General features: G+C 49.9%; 1 protein-coding gene across 2 annotated transcripts in view; it reads right to left on the reverse strand.

Annotated features, from left to right (window-relative positions):
• The window catches only part of EHMT1 (euchromatic histone lysine methyltransferase 1), a 111,355-nt gene extending 105,758 nt beyond the window's left edge, over positions 1 to 5,597 (reverse strand). The window contains exon 1 of one of the 2 annotated variants that reach the window (XM_011369872.2): positions 5,469 to 5,597. The gene's annotated coding sequence lies outside the window, so the exon portion shown is untranslated. The remainder of the gene's footprint in view (positions 1 to 5,468) is intronic. The other variant, XM_011369869.2, reaches the window with a different exon arrangement.
• Between the last annotated feature and the right edge of the window lie 231 nt (positions 5,598 to 5,828).

The following is a 5,828-nucleotide window of genomic DNA, read 5'->3' on the forward strand; positions in this document are numbered from 1 at the left end:
ATGCTCTACCTGCCTTTTTTGCATTCAGCCTCCGAAGTCCCGTGTGTATCTGGCACTTATGGTGCCTCTCAGTTCACACTAACCACATCTCAACCACTCGAGAGCCCCGTGCGCCGGAAGCTGCCACAACTGGGGGCAGCAGCTCCAGATCCTCACACACGCCAGCGATAGGGTACAGGGTGGACAGAGCACCTTGAACGTTGTTAAGAATGCAATCAGCAAAATTAACGTTATGGGAAACTTCGGGACAAAGGAACCCTTATCTTCAAAACTTAAATGCAAGAGACAAAGACTTGTAAATCAATATACTGAAATTTAGGAGATACCTAGCAAGGGCAATGAACAGACCATATTGTTCCTCGTTTGACATGAAATGAGAAATCTGAACAATGGGTATTTACTGGATGAAATATTAACCGAAATGTTCATGAATGAAACGTATCTGAGAACTGCTTCAAAGTAACAGGATGGAATGGGGACCGCCACGAGCAAGGGACTGCCAATGTCAGGGGACAGGTGGACAGGGCTCATTCCACCACTATATCTACTTCTGAACAGGCCTGAAAGTCCCATAACAAAACGTCTACAACACCTACAAATGCACCTGCTAACATGTGCTCCATGATAATACTGGTGGCCCGCCAAGAGAGCTGAGTGGCTAACGGAGGAGGGAGCTGTTTCACTTTACACTCTTTCATACTTTTTGAATTTTGAACCATGTAACCATGTTCTATGTACTCAAAAAGCTAAATTTAAACATCTATACCTCGACTCAATTCAGTGGCCTTTCTGCGTCCCCACGCCACCAGGCCCACGCCTATGCACTGGCCCCTGCTTCCGCTCCGGTCTCCCTTCAGCCCACGCTCCCCACAGCAGCCAGGGGCATCCTTCTAAAACACCCTTCCATGCCTAAAACCCTTCAACAACTGTCCACAGTGCTCAAGAAGCTACCAGGTGGTTAAAGCGGCGACAAGGCCCTACATGACCTGACCTTGCTTCTCCAGCTTCACCCTCACGCCACTTGCCCCTCGACCCAGTAACTCCGCCGTGTACAAAGGCTACAGACTCGTCCAACTCATAACCGAGGAAACCGGCCGTCTATGCACCATACACGGCACGGCCATCAAAACGTTAAAGATGCGGATGCATGTGAGATACAGCACGTGAAAGAGGGACGTCGGCACACACTCGCTGATCACAGCCACCTTCACTATGCACACACACACTCGTAAGCGTCAGAAGAAACAGACAACGACCGCTTGCCATTCTTAGGTTTCCAAGGTTCAAGTTTCTAAACTTGCTAAAAGCCTTAATATTTTTCCCGAAATGTACCTACTGTACCTGGCCATTGCAGTCCACGCCGCACCTCCTTCGAGACCCGGACTAACTCACCTTCCCAGAGGAGCCCGCCCAGCACCAGGCCCGGGAGAGCCGGGTTCGGCAGCACAGGCCTCTTCCTGTTTCCTGTCAGCTGACTCCATCCCGGTTCCCGCTTGCTCATGTTTGCTCTTCCACACTCTTAAATTTTGTGAGATCAGAGACCAATCTCAAAAACTTGTACATCCTTTTACACAATACCTAGAATAGCACTTTGAAAATAGAAGGTGCTCATGAACGTTTACACGTCCCTTAGAGAGAGCCTTTTAAACATGCTCTGATCAGAATTTACGAACCTATTAAAAGTGGGATACAGAAAGCGGTCCAAAACTGTCAAAATCAAACACCACTGGCAGTGGCCGTACTGGGAAAAGGACCCTCGCCTAGGAAGACGCCCTCGCACAAGAAACGTGACAAGCACCACTTCGACTTTTTGCTTTTCAAAACCCAAAAGCTTCAAAGAGATTTTTTTAAACAAATGAAAAGCCCAGAAGTTAAACACAGGCGGACCAGAGATTGGGAGGCCTTCTCAGGTCTGGCCCTGCTGCTCCCGGCATCCCACCCAGCGTCCCGCCCGCAGCAGGCCGAGACACCCGGGCTCCAGCAACTACTCCGTACGGGCCTTGCTGCATGCGCGATGCCAGCTGAAGGCAAAATACTCCCTTAACAAGAGCTCAAGACCTGCCTCAAACGTGGCAAGTCCAAGCTTACGTATGACAAATATAAAATGACAAATGACAGAAAACGTAGAGTTCCTAAAAAGAGTCTAAAATGTGGTTCTTATGAGCTAACTATTTTCAAAGACAAACTTGACAAAATAAAATCCACACACTGTTGTGATGTGACAGGAAGCAGAAGCAGGAAACCAGGGCTCCAGTCCCCATGCTGGGCCTGACCACAGGTGGAATGGCCATTGACCATGCTGGGCCAAGCCCACAGGTGTCCCCATGCGAGCAGGGCTGAGGCGCCTTTCTCAGCCTGGCTGACCCTTTGCACTCAAGGCCCTTTCCACCGGACGCTGTGCTCTCGGTTTGAGTTCAAATTCACTCCTCAAGACTTAACAGTAAATGCTTCTGATTTCTAGACGGCGGAACAGACTTTCCACCCCCCTCTCTTATCAAAAATCAACCGGAGACAAGAACAGGGAAGAGAAGCAAACTCCACCTAAGAGACATTTGAAACCCCACACAACACACGAACAGGAAGATGGGGGAGGAGGAAAGCGAAGTCGCTGGCACGGCCTTGCTCCCGCCCCGGCCCTTTAACCTGACCCCAGGACATCAGCTAACCCGGCCAGGCAAGACACTGAGGGACCCTCGTCCAAGGAAACCAAATCAGCGGACAGTAGGATAGCAGCAACACGTGCAGGAGAGCCAACAAAAAAATATGACTCATCGCCCTCCGGGGAAAGCACCAAGCAAGCCAGCCCCCAATCCGCTTGCCAATTTGATGTCTTTACTCTCAAAGGTGAGTAAGCAGCCAAGGGGGTCATCAGACTCTGGAAGGGTTCCAGCACGGAAGAAAGAGGCCGCAGGATACAACAGCAAAGAGGAATGAAGGGGAAACAGAAAAATGCAGGAAGCAAAAACCTCTTAATTTTTTTTAAATTTAACTAAAATTAAGAGATAAGCAAAGATACTATAAACACAAAAATTGTACACATAAAACAAGAACAGGAGGCATTAAAAAAGTAACAGAGAGCAGCAGAGAACATGAAAATATGAAAGCAGAGGTTAAAAATTCAGTGAAAGAATTGGAAAGTAGTCAAAAATGCTCCTAAAAAGTAAACAAAAAGATCGAGGCATGATGAGGAGAAAATATTTTAGAAATTAGAATACTAAGTACTAGAAGCCCAACATTCAAGTTACGGAATTGGAGAAGAAGAACACAGAGAACACAGTAGAAAATAAACTGTCTCAAATGATTGTAGAAAGATTTCCTATAAGTGAAAGGGCATCAATCCCAGATTTCAAGGACCACTCACTACACTCAATGCACGATAAATGAAAAACGGCTAGCATTAAGGCAAATAATGAAAAACCACCAAGGATGCAACAATCCTAAAAGTTATATTAGGAGCGGGGATAACGCCAAGGATTAAGAATCAAATTGGACTTTTCCACAGCGACAATGAAAACTAGAAGATACTGGGGCGATAACTTCCAAACTGAAATGACTTGCAGCCTGGATGCCAAGCCTGGCCAAACTTGCTCTTTACGTGTGGTGGCAGAATGAGCACGTTCCCAGAGTCTGCCTCCAACGAACCACTGAGAAGGCACCGGAAGCATGTCCACCACCACCATAAGCAAGTAAACACAAAAGGAAGCCTTAACACGGGAACCGAGGCCCAGCACCCTGGCCCAGCCTGGGTGACCGGGAAGCTCGGGGGGACCACTGATGAGTTGACAGGGCTGAGTGGTGAAAACCGGAAATAAGAAACATTTCACAAAATTAAAGGTGTGAGAACATTTTTCTGAAGCTCAAAGGAAAGTGGACAAATGAAAAATAAGGCAATTAACTCCAGGAAAGAAGAAAAGGCTATACAAGAAAGAACTACAGTTTACCATCCAGCTCAGCATGGCGCACCCTGAATAGACCGATAAAAATTCTGGATATGGATCTAACCCAAACTGCAAGCTATTCAGGTAAGAGAGAGCATGAGAACCGAAATCATCTCCTGCCATGAGTGGGACCAAAAGACAATCTCCAAGATTGGCGAATAAAGACACGACATGACAAACAAGCATGTTACTTAGAAACATGAAATAAATGCTTGTGTCAAGTGGCAGCCGCCTTTCTAGAAAGGCAGGAGAGGAGGGGCAGCTTTTAAATCTCTCTCAGCAATATTTGACTTTTTAGACTATGTGCATGTGTGTAAAAAAAATATACAGTTAAAGAAAGAGATGCATAGTAGCCACCCTGCTGGAACGGGACCAGATTTGCCTGGGAAGGCCCTCGTGCTGAAAGGTGACAGTTCACGGGGTCACGAGCCTTCAATGAAGTGCACCACCCTGGGCTCTGGTCTTGGGTGACCCTGAACATATATGAAACCCCAGAAGCCCCCACTTACTAAACCACAAAACGGAGGAGAGAGTGCCGTCCACTACACAGTCTCAGGAGTTCTTTTTAAGTGTAACAACAGGGGGACGATTGGTCTAGGTCAAGGAAAAGAGAAAATAAACACGCAGTTAGGTAAGTTCCAAGCGTCTACTCTGCTGGTTTAATCACTGGGTAATTCGTGAACCTTGACCCAGTAACCACTTCTCAGATTTATTAGCAACAGATGGTCCCATGCCTGCCCACTGTCCAGGAGGCCCCTTGCCCTATCAAGAACCCCATAATACTCAGAATCACAGATCCAAACCCAGAGCTTTCACTGACTTAAAATGACGGCTGAAGGTACAGTGCGTGCTTAGTGCGCACGGGCTCTGGAGCCGGGCCACCTGCACCCACCTCCTCTGCCACAAGTTCTGCAACCTTGGCCCTCACTGTGCCTGCTTTCTCATCAGCAAATGGGGCTGTAGCAGCACCTCCTAAGACCCCTGTCAGGCTTTAAGGAGTGAATTCACACAAAGGCGAATTGGCAGGGTGGACTCAGGTGAGGGCTCAGCAAACACAAGCTGCCACGGTCCTCAGCTCGGTCAAGCCCTCTACCAAGGCTGCCTGCGGAGTCAGACATCTTGGGCCATCTGCTCCTCGATTATTTACTGAAAACCTACTGTGTGCCAGACCGGTGCTAGTCCTTGGACTGGCCGCCAAGTCGTTCCTCCTCCAGGTCTCGTGTCCTCGAGGACTTACCTCAAGGGCCCGCTCTGCGCGGGACCCGGGACACAGCAGGCGCTCCGCAGAGGACATCACTGACCATCCCTACGCTCTCTCCCACGAGCCCGGGAGCGACCTGGGGTCCTCCGGTTGGCCTTTTCGTTCCTGGAGCCTAATACGTTGCTGGCACACTGTAGGTGCTCAATCGACACCGCTCGCATGAACTCAAGAACTTCCCTCTCCTCCGTTTACGTCTATCGACACTCGCAAACAACGCAAGAGAAAGACAAATCGATAAAAAGGCCGCGCTCCCCGCTTAGAACACGCACTTGGGTCTCCGCACCGGGTTATCGGAAGAGCTCCCTCCTGCGCCTCGGCTCCGGAGCAGCCCCGCAGTCACCACGACACCCGAGCAACTGCTCAGGGAACCTGCTGGGTCATCACTTTTTCCCCACCGGTCCCTGCTGTCAGCCGCGAGACCGCACGGTCCCCGCACTTCCCCGGGCGTGCACGCCGCCTCCGGCGGTCCGGCGATCCACCTCCAGGAGTTCGAGTCCGGAGCCGCGGCGGGCAAGGGGGCAGGCCGCCCCTGAGAGTGAGCTCGGGAGAAGGCCGAGAGCACTAACAAAAGAACGGGAACTTTGGCCGCCGGCGGCCGGCCGAGCGCCGCGCCTGGGCTCACGCCGGAG

This window comes from Pteropus vampyrus, unplaced genomic scaffold, assembly GCF_000151845.1.
Source record: "Pteropus vampyrus isolate Shadow unplaced genomic scaffold, Pvam_2.0 Scaffold157, whole genome shotgun sequence".
NCBI classification, from domain to species: Eukaryota; Metazoa; Chordata; class Mammalia; order Chiroptera; family Pteropodidae; genus Pteropus; species Pteropus vampyrus.